Source organism: Acinonyx jubatus, chromosome E1, assembly GCF_027475565.1.
Source record: "Acinonyx jubatus isolate Ajub_Pintada_27869175 chromosome E1, VMU_Ajub_asm_v1.0, whole genome shotgun sequence".
Lineage (NCBI taxonomy): Eukaryota > Metazoa > Chordata > Mammalia > Carnivora > Felidae > Acinonyx > Acinonyx jubatus.
In genome coordinates, this window is record NC_069397.1 from 44,520,748 (window position 1) to 44,538,775 (window position 18,028).

The following is an 18,028-nucleotide window of genomic DNA, read 5'->3' on the forward strand; positions in this document are numbered from 1 at the left end:
GAGTAGGGCAATGTATTTAACCTCTCTAAACCTCACCACCTTCACCTATAAACTGGGGATGAGGGGTGCCCGGGTGGCTTAGTCAGTTAAGCGTCTGACCTCAGTTCGGGTCATGATCTTGTATTTTGTAAGTTCAAGCCCCACATCAGGCTCACTGCCGTCAGCACAGAGCCCCCCTCTCCTGCTGCCCATTCCCTGCTCATTCTCTCCCTCTAAACAAATAAATAAACTTAAAAAACAACAACAACAATACCTGGGGAGGAGATAGAACACATTTAATCACTTATTGCAATGCTAACTGTAAAGAAACAACGCTCAACCCTTAGGGATGAGAGTAGGCAAAAGGCTGGGAGGAAGGTTTGCCCCTTTTTCATGGTTTCCATCACTGCCCTCTCAAGTCACCCCTGGTTGTACTTACTCTTTGAAATGCACAATTAATATTTTCTCCATTTTATGTGAAGTGCCAATAAAGCATATTTAGTTAAGTGCTATTTTTATTAATCTATGACAGGCAAACCAAGTAAAAACAGTGTGATTGCTATGAAAAAATAGCTTTGATTAGTCACCTGCCTTCCACTTAGATTGTCCCCCTGAGCCCCTCCTATATGGAAATTCTGGAGCTGCCAGTGATCTTGAACAATTGTCACAGGTGCATCAACTAGGCCTCATTTTTATTTCTCTGGAAAACAGTAAGCCTAAACCCCCTTCAGGGTATAGTAGACCATAATGAAACTGGTTACGTCACACTACTTACTGCCTCTGTTGCTGTTCCTGCAGGGGATGCTCTTCCAATCCCCAGGCCCAACTTATACCCCATTTGCATCTGGCAAACATTTAGCCTCATTTTCCAGAACCTGCTCAAATTTCACATCCTTTATGGAGCCTTTCCAAACCCTTCCAGATAAAGTTTATCTCCTTTATCCCCTGTCCTCACCCTGTACTTTACACAGACTTGAATCATAGCAACCACGTTTTTCACATTTATTTTACATTTATTTTTACCTTCTGCTGTTGGCTGAATTGTTTTCTCCTCCAAAAATGTGTTTAACTTCCAGTACCTCAGAGTATGACCTTATTTGAAAATAGGGTCATTTGGGGTGCCTGGTGACCCAGTTGGTTGAGTGTCCAACTTTGGCTCAGGTCATAGTCTTGCCGTTCATCGGTTCAAGCCCCGTGTCGGGCTGTGTGCTGACAGCTTAGAGCCTGGAGCTGCTTCAGATTCTGTGTCTCCCTCTCTCTCTGTCCCCTTCCCCGCTCATGCCCTCTGTCTCTCTCTCAAAAATAAATAAACATTAAAAAAGAAAGAAAGAAAGAAAGAAAGAAAGAAAGAAAATAGGCTCATTGCAGATGAAATGAGTTAAGAGATGATGACGTCATACTAGAGTATAGTGGAGTATATTGAATTGTTATAACCAGTATCCTTTTAAGAAGAGGAAAAGAGAGACACAGGAGGGGAGAATGTCATGTGACGACAAAGGCAGAAAATTAAGCAGTGGAGCTATAAGCCAAGCAATGGCAAGGATGGCAGGCAAGCCACCAGGAGCTAAGAAAAGGCAAGGAAAGATTCTCTTCTACAGGCTTCAGAGGGAGCGGGGCCCTGCCGACACCTTGATTTCAGACCCAGCTGCAGAACTGTGAGACGATACATTTGTTTTTTGGAGCCACTCAGTTTGCAGTACTTTGTTATGGCAAACTAGGAAACGAGTACATAAAATCATAAGCTCCTTGAGGACAGGGACCTTGCTTGATTTATGTGTCCTTTAGAGATGTCACAGTGTGTCTGAAACAACATGTTGGACGGATAAACCTAAGAACACACTACCTATTCCTTTGCCTTAATCTGGTCTCAAATTGGAAATGCAGAAAAATCATTTTAAATAAATTCAGTGCTGTGGCATATGGCCATACAGGCTTGTGTGATGTGGTGACCTTCAATTATTTATTATTGTATAACTTAATCTACATAAGGAAAGTCAATTGAACAGCGAAACTCCATGCCATCTGTTAGAAAAACGACCACTATTGTGAGGTTCAGCTCTTACTTTGCCCAACAGCAGAAAACCATAAATAATTATCCTCTAGATCAGGGCCTGGTAAACTACAAACTTGAGCCAAGTCCAGTCTGCTTTTGTAAATAAAGTTTTACTGGAACACAGCCACACTCATTGATTTATACATTGTTTATGGCTGCTTTAATACTACAATGAGAGTGATGAGTGGTTGTGATGGATAGTGGTTACGATATTGCCCAAAGAGCCTAAAATAGTTACTATCTGGCCCCTTACAGAAGAGCTTGCAGAGCCCTGCTCTAGAGAATATAAATTGGTAGACATTGCCAGAATGTTTTATATTAAGTGGTAAAAATCCCACCTTGAAACTGAAGCAATTCATTTTATCGCACTTTGGAAGATTCTATGCTACTACTGTTAATGTTGACATGCCAGGAAAAAAAAAAAAAACTATGTGTAGAAAGTAATTTATTTCTTCCTCAAAATGGGAGCTAGGGATTAAAAAGAAAAGAATGTATGAGCTTATTTATGTTGTGTATGTGAATAGGGGGTGTGGGTAGAATAAGTTTCAAGCAAGTCTAATATATGTAACTTCTACAATTAGGTGCTCTATATAGGGAATTTTTTGAACTGTGTCCAGCTCCCCAACTTGGAGAGAGGTGAGAAATGGAGAAATGGATGGAGATCTATTACAAAATCCAGGAGGAGAAATGCTTTCCAGTGTTTATGAGAACAGTCCTGCCTGCAGTTTTATTCTTTCTGGAAAGTATTGTGGAAAGTTTTAGGCTTTTGGCGAGGTCTTATGCATCAAGTCTGCCATGTGACCCCATCACCCTGGTCTCAGCTGATTGGACCAAGGCTGGATGCCTGATCCAAAGGTCAAAGGCCTAGATAATAGCCTGGTACAAGGACTCTGTCTGGTAGGGATGAATACTGGCCACACCAACCACCACATGCTCTCTTTTGGGAGTTTAGAGACTTATGGAGACAGTGAATCTATTTATCAAGACTAGCAAAGCAGAAACAGAGCATACTTGTTACCACAATGACAGGGCAATTATTACCTAAGAAGAAAATCTGCTGACAGAAGTAACACTGCATCCTGAGTGATGTTGTCATTTCCAGAAGTCTCACTGTGCCACAGGTATGGTCTAGTTGTACCATTTTTGTCTTACTGGAAGAGAATGGGTTTAGTTCATAGTCAGCTCAGTTTCTTTATTCCATCACTTAGTCCACTCTCTTCCCATCCTCTATTCCCTTGCCTGATTATCTTTTTATTTTTTTCTTATTCTTTTTATTCTTTACTTTAGAGAAAGAGAGAGTGCACAAATGGGGGAGAGGGGCAGAGGGGAGAATCTTTTTTTAAAAAATATTTTGTAATGTTTATTTATTCTCGAGGGAGAGAGAGTTAGAGAGTGAGTTGGGGAGGGGCAGAGAGAGGGAGACACAGAATCCAAAGCAGGATCCAGGCTCTGAGCTGTCAGCGCAGAGTCGGATGCGGGGCTCAAACTCACGAACTGTGACGTCAGGACCTGAGCCGAAGTTGAATGCTTAAGTGACTGAGCCACCCAGTTGCCCCCAATACTTTTTACTTTAAATTGACCTACACAGGGTCATGTGAAAAGGTTGTTCACCTGTACTTGATCACGCAGTGATAACCTTATCCCTTGTTCCCTAGTATTCACTCACTGGGTCAGAACTACTCATTTCTATAACAGAGCAAGTCTGCTGAGCCTTTCTATTACTCTCCCTGATATGTGCTCCTTTTTTTCCTCCTTTTCTATTCTTCCATATGGCAACAACCCTGTGAGGCTGGGATTATGACCTCCCCGACCACTCCATTTCTTAGATCAGGAAACCTCAGCTCAGAGACACTAAGTGACTCACCCAAGACCACACAGTTAATAAGTGCCTGAACTTGGATTTGAACTCAGATCGGATGGATTGTGTTAGAGGCTGAACTTTGTCTCCTCCATAAAAGGTATGTTGAAATGTTGCCCCCCTCAGTACCTCTAATCCAATATGATAGATGTCCTTATAAAAAGAATGCCATGTAAAGAGACAGAGGGAGAACTTCATGTCATAATACATGATTGGAGTGATGTGTCTATAAGCCAAGGAACGCCAAAGATCGCAGGCAAGGCACCAGAAGCTAGGACCAGGTAAGGAAGGATTCACCAACAAGTTTCAGAGGAAGTGTGATTTCAGACTTCTGGCTTCCAGAACCGTGAAACAATAATGTTCTCTTGTTCTAAGCCACCCAGTTTGTGGTTCTTTGCTACAGCAACTAACTAACTAGGAATCTAATGCAGATGGCAAAGCCATCTCTCCCCTGTGCCGCACTGTCTTAGATATTTAGGGCAGGGTTGGCTTATAAGGGATGCTCAGAGAAAGAATGTGTGCTTAAAGAGTCTGGAGATTTCATTTCAGGTGAAATCCCAAAAATAGCACCCAAAAGTACCTAAACCATGTTATTCACATTATGCTACCCGTGGATGTGAGGAAGTAGGTCCTCCAGTTGACCAAGTATGAAGTTCACCAGAAAGAGTACACCAGGAAAAATCAGATGTTCCCCTGGGACCCCTCTCCCACATGTGTTTGTCACTGCCCACCTCCTCACACCCAAATTCAGGATGACATCTAGGGACCTCCCTAGTTATATCCAATATGCTTCCCTCTTCTGTTATTTTTTCTTCTCCCCACTCCAGAATCCCAACAACCACTGATTTTTTTCTCTTCAGCATACCCTGATTTTCCTTTAAATCTGGTAGTGCCACCCAAAAGCTTTTCTTTAATCCGACTGGAAGAAAACAGAGTACCAAAATATCTAATCCCTGCTTTACCACTTCAATCCACATGTATTCCTTTGAACAATGTGATAACTCTCCCTGGTGCTGCTATCAAGACAGGGAGTTGGGGGCAGGGAAGGCAGAGAGAGAGACAGAATCTGTGTAGCCAGAAGAGGAACAGAGAGGGTAAAAAGGAACATGAAAGTAGACATGGAAGTGGGTGACTAAGGGTCACCAGCTTTTCCTCCTGGAGTGGATGTTCTGGAGCCTCTTGACCCTTGGGAAATAAGCATTTTCCGATGTTTCCCTGCCTTCTGTTCTGAATCTCTTATTCTGATTTTTAGAAGTGAAAAAAATATTTTGATTTAAGCCATATGGCCTTTTTCTCCTTGCACTGGAGCTGTAGAAAACTCAGAGGGGGCAGGTGTGGAAAGCAGTGGCAGCAGGGTGGGTGGTACATAGGGTCTGTGTGTCTATAGCTTATGTAGCTCTGTAACTATGGCAACCATGTGCAATGTCACTTGCATAGCATCATAACATGGCCCTAGAGTTACCCCTCGCTCCTCAACTATTCCTCTTCAATGCACTGTCTGTGCTGCTGTTTCCTAGCTACCATGGCTCTGTTATATTTTTTCAAAGTCGTGCTTAAGTATTGTTTCTGTCTACTGTGCTTGCTGTCACTCTACTTTACTTCATCTGATAGCGAAACCAAAACCCCATTTCTTACAGATACTGTTAATTGTTACAAAATTGTCAGTTCTTGGGGTGCCTGGGTGGCTCAGTTGGTTAAACGTCTGACTTCAGCTTAGGTCATGATCTCGCAGTTTGGGAGCTTGAGCCCGCGTCGGGCTGTGTGCCGACAGCTCAGAGCCTGGATCCTACTTTGGATTCTGTGTCTCCCCATCTCTCTGCCCCTCCCATGCTCATGCTCTGTCTCTCTCTGTCTCTCAATAATAAATAAACGTTAAAAAAATTTTTTTTAATTGTCAGTTCTTAAACACATTGAGTTATAAAGAATCTTGAGCCTGTGATCTGGACAACATGACCACTTGAGACTTTTTCTAGTTCTTAAGGTCCATGCTGAATTCCATTAGAGCTAATGATAGTTGACTGTCTGCTTACTGAAAATCCTTTCTTTTCTTTTCTTTTCTTTTCTTTTCTTTTCTTTTCTTTTCTTTTCTTTCTTTCTTTTTTTTTTTGCCAGTTGTTACAATTTCCCAACTACAAGAGTAGTAAAATTAAAATTTACAACAGTGTATGTAACTACATCCCATGGAGCTTGTACACAGGAAATATATGTATGTGTACCCCATAAATGAAAATTTCATTGCATTAATTCTGAAAATATATACATGAATGATTTATTTATTGTTAAGAACAATCCCCAAATCCTCAGAAATATTTCTGCTGTAATTAAATTTAAATGCTTTTTAAAAAATTCATGTGAGTTGGCAATTTACTATGTTCATATTTTAGCTTCCTTATGTTTGGTCATTAATTGTGGTATCATAAACAGCTAAGATTTAAAGCCCTTAACCTTCCCAGGCCCAAGCAGAAGCAAGATGTCAACACCCGTAAGTTATGAGCAGGCTCCCAAAGGGAATGTAATACAAAATACACTTATAATTGAATTAACTTGGGAGAGGATTCTGGGAAGATGACAGCATCAGTAATTTTTCATTTTCTCTAAATCCCTACATAAAAACAGAGAGAAAAACTGCATAGTAAAACCCCAAACCTGTGAACAATATTTACAACAGAACTAGGTGACAAGGAGCCCTCACAAACTCCAAAATATAAGTGGATGGGTACAAACCACCATGAGCCATAAGAGCTGCATGTTATCAGTGTATGTATGGGAGAAAGGATAAGGGAGATGCATCTGATGGACCTGAGCACAGGAAGACCCCCAAATAGCCAACGGGCATTGACTTTCTGGAAAGAGGGCAGGCCAATTTGAGAACAGCAGCTGAAACTGGGAGGGGTTTTGACCAATACCAGTATTAAGCCCAGGGGGGCAGTGGTGGATGGGTGGGGGGAAGGTCTGATAGGGCTCCTGTGACCACTCAAAACTAAAGAGAAACTGCTTAGGGTGGAATTAAAAATTTAACAGTACACGGACAACAGAGATGAGAGAAAGAAAAGCTCCAGATCAAAGTGGTGCAACATCATAAAGCAAGCTGCCTTGTTTTTTTACTTATTTATTTTTATTTTGAGAGAGAGAGAGAGAGAGCGCAGATGGGGGAGAAGGGCAAAGGGAGAGAGAGCATCCCAAACAGACTCAGCGCTCAGCTCGACCCAGGATCATAACCCGAGCTGAAATGAAGAGTCAGACGCTCAACTGACTGAGCTATCCAGGCACTTATTTTTTAATGTTCTCCAAAACCAACAGAAAAAGTTCTGTGAAGTGAGGAAAGCTTTCCTGAATGCTACCTTATTACAGAAGTTCAGGAAAACTAATTTCAAATTACAAGAAACAACAGAAAAATATAAAGGTAACGTCGTTTTTATAAAGAAAAAAAAAAGGAGGGGAAAGAAGCTGAATAACATCCCTACAGACAATGAGAGCACTCTGCATAGACATACCCACAAAACAGAGCAAAACTGTAACCGCTAATTCCAAATAAGCTAAAAGACATTAAGAAAATAATACAAGATATGAAACAACAGAAAAAAGAATTAGAAACCCAGAGATGAAGTGATAGGACTCAAAAATATAATTCGAAATAAAGAAACAGGGGTGCCTGGCTGGCTCAGTTGGAGGAACATGTGACTCTTGATCTCAGGATTGTGAGTTCTGGCTCCACATTGGGTGTAGAGATTACTTAAAAATAAAATCTTTTAAAGAAGGGAAAGAAAATAATAATAATCTAAGAAATAATGAGTATTCTAGAAAGGAAATAAGAGAAAATAAACTCAACAGTAGTGCCTTAAGAGAAACAAATGAAATACAAGAAAAGATTTAAATTTTTTTTAATGAAGAAAGAGATGAACAGATTTGAGAGAAAGCAATGGATATTGAAGAGTGACAAAGAGGATCCAAAATCAGATAAAAGAAGTCTTTACATTTTTTTTTTTAACATTTATTCATTTTTGAGAGAGAGAGAGACAGAGCATGAGCAGGGGAAGGCAGAGAGAGAGGGAGACAGAATCTGAAGCAGGCTCGAGGCTCTGAGCTGTCAGCACAGAGCCAGATGTGGGGCCTGAACTCACAAACTGTGAGATCATGACCCGAGCTGAAGCTGGATGCTTAACCAGCTGAGCCACCCAGGCACCCCTAGGTAAAAGAAGTCTTTAAAGAAGAAAACAAAAATAAGGGAACAGAACAAACACCAAAACTATGTTCAAGAAAACCTTTCTGGAAAAAAAAATTGAAACAATTCAGACAGAGTACACCATGACACAGAGTGACAAATTCTGGTAAGGTTATTGGATTTTAAAGAAAAGGAAAAAAAATCCTTTGGGCCCCTAGAAAAAAAGGAATGTATGGCTTAAAAAAGAAAATATGAGATTACTATCAGACTTACTTTTTAAAATTATTATCAGAAAATGTGGTCAAATCTTTAAGATCACTAAGGAAATAAATATGAGTCAATCATGAAGAACACAGGCAAACTGTTAACAGCATCTAAGAACTCGAAGAATATTGTTCCCATAAGCCCTTCCCAAGGAATTTAGTAGTATATGAACTTCAGGCAAACAAAATGACTATAGAGACATCAACGTAAGAACTGGGGGTGAGCACTAAAGAGTTACTGGCATAACTAAGACCAAATAGGAGCTAAAGCAGATTATTATACAATGGCTATATGCTCCAACAATGTAGATATAGCCTAACTATAAAATACGGATGGGGGATAACTACAAAAAATGGTGGTGGAATTAATATTATTATCTTAAGATTATTCTGGGAAGACAAAAGCTGGAGTTCAGGGTCTGTATTATTCAAGATTCTCCAGAGAAACAGAACCAATGGGATATCTATCTATCTATCTATCTGAAGAGATTTATTATAGGAATTGGCTCAAGCAATTAGAGAGGCCAAGAAATCCTATGATCTGCCATCTGAAGGCTGGAGAACCAGGAAAGTTGGTAGTATAATTGAGTTCAAGTCTGAAGGCTGAAAACCAGAAGAAGTGATGGTGTAACTCCCAGTCCAAGGCCAAAGGCCTGAGAATGGAGGCCTGCTTGTGTAAGTCTCAGAGTCAGAAGGCCTGAGAATCTCAAGTGCTGATGTCTGAGGGCAGGAGAGGATGGACGTCCTAGCTCAAGGGGAGAGAGAGAGAGAGACAGAGAAGGGGAGAGAATTCATCCTTCTTCCATCATTTTGTTCTATTCAGGCTCTCAACAGATTGAGTGATGCCTGCCCACAGTGGTGAGGGCGCTCTTTGTTAGTCTACTGATTCAAATGCTAATCTCTTTTGGAAATACTCTCACAAACACTCCCAGAAATAACATTTTACCAGTTCTTTGGGCATTCCTTAGCCCAGTCAAGTTTGCACATAAAATTAACCTTCATAGGGGCACCTGGGTGGCTCAGTCAGTTAAGCAGTCAGTTAAGCGTCCAACTTCAGCTCAGGTCATGATCTCACAGTCCATGAGTTCAAGCCCCGCGTCAGGCTCTGGGCCTGTCAGAATGGCTAACATTAACAACTCAGGCAACAACAGATGTTGGTGGGGATGCAGAGACAGAGGATCTCTTTTGCATTGTGGTGGCAATGCAAGCTGGTGCAGCCACTCTGGAGAACAGTATGGAGGTTCCTCAAAAAATTAAAGATAGAACTACTCTACAACCCAGCAATTGCACTACTAGGTATTTATCCAAGGGATACAGGTGTGCTGTTTCGAAGGGACATATGCACCCCAATGTTTATAGCACCACTATCAACAATAGCCAAAGTATGGAAAAGAGCCTAAATGTCCATCAATGGATGAATGGATAAAGAAGATGCGGTGTATATATACAATGGAGTATTACTCAGCAATCAAAAAGAATGAAATCTTGCCATTTGCAACTATGTGGATGGAACTGGAGGGTATTATGCTAAGTGAAATTAGTCAGACAGAGAAAGACAAAAATCATATGACTTCACTCATATGAGGACTTTAAGAGACAAAACAGATGAACATAAGGGAAGGGAAACAAAAATAATATAAAAATGGTGGGGGGGGACAAAACATAAGAGACTCATAAGTATGGAGAACAAACAGAGGTTACTGGAGGGGTTGTGGGGGGGGGATGGGCTAAATGGGTAAGGGACACTAAGGAATCTACTTCCGAAATCATTGTTGCTCTATATGCTAATTTGGATGTAAATTAAAAAAAATAAAATTAAAAAAAATAATAAAATAAATAAATAAAGGAGAAAGAACTCTGATAAACAAGGGTTTTAATTAAGAGTCTTGAAAAGGCTGTGCCCTCACATTAGGGTAAGTTAGTCTTACCTGGATAAAGGTGATATGCCTGAAGTCTGTCTCACTGCCAGAAGAAAATGAGTTCTTCTGTGGAGAGTAATATCATCATTAAGAGTCTTATAATTTTTTATATACAAAATCTAGCATTCAATTAAAAAAATCAACAATTCCAGGAAACAGGACTAAATGATTGAAAATCAAGAGACAAGACAAAACAGACCATGGAAATAAACCTACAGGGGACAAACATACTTCACTTATTTATTTAGTCATAATTTAAAAAATATGATTAGTATGTTTAAGGAATTAGATGAAAAGATGCAGAATTTCACCAGAGAATTAGTATTAATAAAAAATAAATCATTGTAGATCCTAGAAGTGAAAAATGTAATAAGTGAAATTAGGAATCTAATAGATGGACACTTGTACACTGTTGGTGGGAATGTAAATTAGTGCAGCCACTGTGGAAAACAGTATGGAGGTTCCTCACAAAATTAAAAATAGAAATTACCATGTGGTCCAGTAATTCCACTACTGGGTATTTATCCAAAGAAAATTAAAATGTTAATTTGAAAAGATCTATGCACCCCTATGTTTATTGCAGCATTATTTACAATAGCCAAGATATAGAAGCAACCCAAGTGTCCACTGACAGATGAATGGATAAAGAAGACGTGGTACACACGCATGTGTGTACACACACATGCACACATACACACAGGCTGGAATATTACTTAGCCATATGAAAGAATGAGATCTTGCCATTTGTGACAACATGGATGGACCTAGAAGATATTATGCTAAGTGAAATAAGTTAGATGGAGAAAGACAAATACCATATGATTTCACTTATATGTGGAATCTAAGCCAAACTAATGAATAAACAAATAAATAAAAAGCAGAAATAGACTCATAAACATAGAGAACAAATGGTTGCCCAGAGGGGAGGGGAGTCAGGGAGATGGGCAAAATGGGTAAAGGGGAGTGGGGGATACAGGGTCCAGTTATGGAATAAATAATGCATGAGGATAAAAGGTACAGCATAGGGAATATAGTCAATGGTATTGTAACAATGTTGTATGGTGACAGATGGTAGCTACACTTGTGATGAGCAGAGCACCATGCACAGACTTGTCAAATCACTATGTCATATACCTAAAACTAATGTAATATTGTGTGTCAACTATACTTCAATTAAAAAAATTCAGGGCACGTGATTGGCTCAGTTGGTTAGGTGTCTGACTCTTAATCTCAGCTCAGGTTTTGATTTCAGGGTCGTGAGTTCAAGCCCTGCATTGGGCTCTAGTTGGGTGTGGAGCCTACTTAAAAAAAAAAAAAAAGATACCCAATTGATGGGTTTAAACCATCTATTGGACCCTGCAGAAGAGATTAGTGAACTAGAAGATAGGTTGATAGAAAATATCCAGATTGAAGCATAGAGAAAAGACTATGAAATATAGAGAAAAGAATATAAAAAACATATGGGACATGATTAAAGGTTTTATTATTATGATTGTCAATGGAGTCCCAAAGGAGTAGAAATGTGGCAGGAGACATATTTGAAGAGACACTAGCCAAGAATTTCCCCAAACAGAAGACAGTAAGTCACAGAATCAAGAAGCTCTATAAATCTTTTTTTTTTTTTAATTTTTTTTTTCAACGTTTATTTATTTTTGGGACAGAGAGAGACAGGGCATGAACGGGGGAGGGGCAGAGAGAGAGGGAGACACAGAATCGGAAACAGGCTCCAGGCTCTGAGCCATCAGCCCAGAGCCCGACGTGGGGCTCGAACTCACGGACCGCGAGATCGTGACCTGGCTGAAGTTGGACGCTTAACCAACTGCGCCACCCAGGTGCCCCAAGAAGCTCTATAAATCTGAAGCAAGATAAATACAAGAAAAACCACACCTAGTCAAACCATGAAAAACTAAATGCTAATATTAAAATGCTAAAATTAGCCAGAGTAAAAAAAAGGCACATTATCTTCAAATGAGCAACAATAAAACTGACAGCTAACTTTTCCAACAGAACTGATGGAAACCAGAAGACAATGGAGTGACATCTAAAAAGAGTGGGGGAGAAATTACAGCAGACTTAGAATTCTATAGCTAGCAAAATATTCTTCAAAAATTAAGGTAAAACATTTTCATAAAAATTAGAACCTACAGAGTTCAATATAAGCATATATGCACTAAAAGAAATAGTAAAAGGAATTCTTCAATAGAAGTCAAAAGAATCAACAAGAAGGCCAGAAATGCAGGAAGGAACAAACAGCACCAGAAAGAGGACATCTAAATTAGTATTGATTGGTTAAAACCACGTCTTGTGTTTAAGAAGCTTTTCATGTACCTATTCATACAGATGGACCAAACACACATTGTCATTCAAACACAGCATGTATATTCTTGCCTCTGCCCTCTGGTCTCTCCCTTGCCCATTCCTCGAGGCCAGATGTACATAATAACATCTTCAGGAAGAGTTTACTGGCCAATCCTTCATTTACGTCTCCTCTCCCACCCCTCTAACTCAGCACCATATTGTGCTGGTCCCTTATTCAGACATAAAATGGAGACCACTTTTGTTCTATATTTTAAAAATGTTTATTTATTTATTGGGGGGGGAGGGGCAGAAAGAGAGGGAGAGAGAATTCCAAGCAGGCTCCACACTATCAGTGCAGAACCTGACGTAGGACTTCATCCCACAAACCATGAGATCATGACCTGAGCCGAAATCAGAAATCTAATGCTTAACTGACTGAGCCACCCAGGTGCCCCTTCAATTTTTGTTTTTATTTCACTTTTTGTTTCTTGATTTCTCAGATAGAATGTAAATTTAATGTCCTTTCAAGGTCTACTCTATGTTATCTATACAGTATGTGTTGCATAGATGTTTGTTAAATAATTAAATTTGTTGAAGAATCAATTGGTAATGAGTGGGCTGACCTTGTTGCTTTCTAGGACAGAATCTTCCATCCATTAGTTAATTATTATTCTGAGATCTGATAAAGGCATCACTATAAACATATACCAAAAAAGTTTTAGTAACTTCTTGAATGAAAGATCCAGGAGGGACAAATTGGATATTCACATTACATCTATAATTTTTTTTGAAATTGATTTTATGCTTGTTTAATAAAATATTTCTTGGTCTCACTGTCAAATGTATAAGGCTGGTTGCAGTATGTCACAGGTATGGCATTTATTTCATTTTAATGTGAGTCATTGTACTATTTCTGGATGCTAAAGAAATAAAAGTCACAACTCTTGAGTTCCCCAGAGGATGTAAAATCTGGAGGCTAAAACATATATATATATATGTTTTAGCTACAATAGATAAGAAAAAGCTACAATAGATAAGAAAACTAAAAATAGTAAGTGATCACACTCAAGGTGTGATTACTGGAGAAGTTATGTGAAAAGAGGTATGTTCTGGTTTTAAAGGTTAGATGGAAATATATAGAAGAGAAGAGGCATAGATTTGTTTCTAAGCAGGGAGAAAAACATGAAAAGCACAGAGGCAAAATAGTAAGTCATGTTCAGGCAACTATATACAGACAATCCTGAGGAATGGAGGGAATATGTGAAGCTAGAGAGAGGCAGAGGGGCAGTTGATAGAAGATATCAAATATGTTTATTTTTAAATTTTTTTTCCTTTTTTAAAATTAATTTTATTTTTTTCAATTTCCATCCAAATTAGTTAGCATATAATGCAACAATGATTTCAGGAGTAGATTTCTTAATGCCCCTTATCCATTTAGCTCATCCTCCCACCCCCTCTCCAGTAACCCTCAGTTTGTTCTCCATATTTATGAGTCTCTTATATTTTGTCCCCTTCCCTGTTTTTATATTATTTTTGTTTCCCTTCCGTTATGCTCATCTGTTTTGTCTCTTAAAGTCCTCATATGAGTGAAGTCATATGATTTTTGTCTTTCTCTGACTAATTTCACTTAGCATAATACCCTCCAGTTCCATCCACATAGTTGCAAATGGCAAGATTTCATTCTTTTTGATTGCCGAGTAATACTCCATTGTACATATACACCACATCTTCTTTATTCATTCATCCATTGATGGACATTTGGGCTCTTTCCATACTTTGGCTATTGTTGATAGTGGTGCTATAAACATTGGGGTGCATATGTCCCTTCGAAACAGCACACCTGTATCCCTTGGATAAATACCTAGTAGTGCAATTGCTGGGTTGTAGGGTAGTTCTATCTTTAATTTTTTGAGGAACCTCCATACTGTTCTCCAGAGTGGCTGCACCAGCTTGCATTCCCATTTTTAATTGTTTTTAATGTTTATTTTTTGAGAGAGAGAGAGAGACAGCTCAAGTGAGGGAGAGGCAGAGAGAGAGGGAGACTGAAGCAAGCTCTAGGCTCTGAGCTGTCAGCACAGAGCCCAACACTGGGGCTTGAACTCAGGAACTGTGAGATCATGATCTGAGCTGATGTCAGACGCTTAACCAACTGAGCCACCCAGGCCCCCCCAAATACGTTTATTTTTCAAATAGTGTGGAATTTTAGTTCTCCTTTCAATAAAAATAACCTTTATGTCAACAGCCCCATCAGACCCCTTAGTGGATATAATGACGATCCCAGCTTCCTAGGCTACTAGTCGCAATAATTTTAGCCATATGAGGGTAATGGGAAAAACACACTGCAAGCGAATTACTTTTGAAATGTATTGCATGTTGACATTTGGGAAATTACACCCTGAACACAATGCACCCTGATTATTTGAGGTGCCTTCCCACCATGAGAAGATAAATTCAGTCTAACAATTAACAAAAGAAGAACTGCATGTTAGATTCATTTAAAGTTCTGTTCTTTGGCAAGGTTCTTCTCAAAACTTTTGGTTACTATTCAGATGAATAACCGTGGGTAGGGATTATTCCTTTCCTAAAAACAATCTGGTCTCAAGAGTCCAGTTGCCCTCATTCAAACATATTTCAGGTCAGCCTCTGGCAGTGACTGTCAGCCTAGCCCCATCTTGTGAAGAATTCTGTTGTGCCCATACTCTCTGTACCCAATGTATCAGTGCTAGAGATGACCCTGCTAAGTTGGCTTCCTTTTCACTTTCTGGAAAAAGCACAGCCACACTTTTCTATGAAAAATAAATGAGTCTTCACTTCTCTATTCCCACTCAGCAAATTCCTCTGGCACCACTGGCCCATCTCATCATGAATATACATTTGCTCTAGCCCTTCCTCCTCCTCCAACAAGTTTTGTGTTGATGGGCTTCTGGGCTGAGCCACAGTAAGTTCAGCAGTCCTAAATCCAGAAGCACAGATAAGGAATGAGTTTGACAAAGGGCCTTCTGAGATACCATAAATGCTATTTCAAGGCAAAGCCTTCCTTGTTTATAGAATGCATCCAATTTGTGTGCTGAATAGAGCAATGTGATGAGAGGAGAGGAAGATGGACAGGGAGAAAATGGGACCTCACATGAAGATTACAGCAAAGATCTGGAAATTAACTGGGAATGCCAAAAAGGAGTAAGGATATAAATGGAATAGTGAAGGGTCAGTAATGTCCACATAAATCAGACCAGATTATTATTTTGATCATTGAGCTCAGCATGCATATAACCATGGCTTTATATATAATAGCTCTTGGCCATGAATCTGCACTTTGGAGTAAGAGAGACCTGGGTTTGAATCCTGGCTTTACTGCATACCAGATTAATGATTTTGATTCTGTTATTGGACTTCTTCAAATCCTCATTTCTTTATTTATAAAATGTGAATGCTAATAGTATCTCCTTCAATGGGATTATTGTGAAGATTTAAAAGACAGTACTTGTGAAGAGCTTATCACTTTGCCTAGCATGCAGCAAGCACAAAATACATGTTATCTTTTATTGTTTTAGAAATTTAGGTTAGTCTAATTTCTCTAAGGCAAACTGGTTTAAACTCACTAGGAGGAATGTCTAATTAAAAGAATCTTATGCTGGAGTGGCTGGGTGGCTCGGTCGGTTAAGTGTTCGGCTTTAGCTCAGGTCATGATCTCACACTTGGTGGGTTTGAGCCCCGCATGGGTTCTGTGCTGACAGCTCAGAGCCTGGAGCCTGCTTCAGATTATGTGTCTCCCTCTCTCTCTGCCCCTCCCCTGCTCATGATCTGTCTCTCAAAAAATGAATAAACATTAAAAAAAAGAAAAAAAAGAATCTTATGCTAAGTCTTTGGGGGCAGCAAATTATCACCCTCGTGACTGACCTTATTTCATTGAGTTGGCTTAAATCAAGTTGCACCTGTAAATATAAGCATGCTTGTGCTGCCATGAGCAAGTTTTCTTATAGAAAGCTAGGCATATATGTAATAACTAGTTAATAGAACTTGTGATTTCCCCAAGGCAGATTTGGTGAATACCTCTAATACCCAAATTCTATTGTGATTTTATACATATACATTAAACATATAAATATATTTTTACCTATTTTCTATATAAATGTTTAATACATAATATTATATACAAATATTTATAATCATTATAACATTTATGTTATTATAATATATACATATACAGGAATATTATATAAATATATTATATAAATATTATAATATTTGTAAGTTATATACAAATACATATAAAATACATATATTTTATAGCTCAGGACACTGCATCAGAAAGAGATTAAAGTTACAGTCCTTACTGGATACATCCACTTGGTCATTTTCCAGGTGTCTTATACCTAAGTATTGTCCAAAACTGAACTCATTATTTCAGCCCACAAACTTCCTCTTCCTTATATTCCTTTTCTCAGTTAATGCCACAGCCATCTACCAGCAACCCAAGCCAGAAACCTGTGAATCATCTCAGACTTCTTCCTCTCCCTCATGCATCATCACACCAAATGCTAAGAGTTTTAACTATTAAATGTTTTTTTTAGTCTGACTTCCTCTTCTCCATTCTTACCACTACTGCTTTTGTCAAGCTTCCACACTTTCTCACTCAAACTACTGCAACTGTCTCCCAGCTGATCTGATACTAGCCATACTGCCTTCATATCAGTCTTCTATTCAGCTGCCAAAACGATATGTTAAAACACAACACTTATCTTCTGCACAGCAAAGGAAACAATCAACAAAACTAAAAGGCAACTGACAGAATGGAAGAAGATATTTACAAATGACATATCAAATAAAGGGTTAGTATCCAAAATCTATAAAGAACTTATCAAACTCAACACCCAAAACAAATAATCCAGTGAAGAAATGGGCAAAAGACATGAACAGACACTTACCAAAGAAGACATCCAGATGGCTAACAGACACATGAAAAGATGCTCTCAACACCACTTATCATCAGGGAAATACAAATCAAAACCACAATGAGATACCACCCCACACCTGTCAGAATGGCTAACATTAACAATTCAAGGCAACAACAGATGTTGGCGATGATGCAGAGAAAGAGGATCTCTTTTGCACTGCTGGTGAGAATGCAAACTGGTGCAGCCACTCTGGAAAACAGTATGGAGGTTTCTCAAAAAATTAAAACTAGACCTACCCTATGACCCAGCAATTGCACTGCTAGGTATTTATCCAAAGGATACAAAAATGCTGATTCTAAGGGGCATGCATCCCAATGTTTATACCAGCACTATCGACAATAGCCAAATAATGGAAAGAGCCCAAATGTCTATCAAATGATGAATGGATAAAGAAGATGCGGTATATATGTATATATATATATATATATATATATATATATATATATATATATATATATATATATAGGTACAATGGACTATTACTTAGTGATCAAAAAGAATGAAATCTTGCCATTTGCAACAACATGGATGGAACTAGAAT

At 39.0% G+C, this 18,028-nt stretch overlaps 1 long non-coding RNA gene across 1 annotated transcript in view; it reads right to left on the minus strand.

Annotated features, from left to right (window-relative positions):
- The window catches only part of LOC128313432 (uncharacterized), a 69,259-nt gene extending 51,484 nt beyond the window's left edge, over positions 1-17,775 (minus strand). Inside the window, exons 1-3 of the long non-coding RNA XR_008294135.1 lie at positions 17,458-17,775; positions 10,244-10,300; positions 3,074-3,183 (exon numbers count right to left, since the gene is read on the minus strand). This is a non-coding gene — a long non-coding RNA (uncharacterized LOC128313432). The remainder of the gene's footprint in view (positions 1-3,073; positions 3,184-10,243; positions 10,301-17,457) is intronic.
- Between the last annotated feature and the right edge of the window lie 253 nt (positions 17,776-18,028).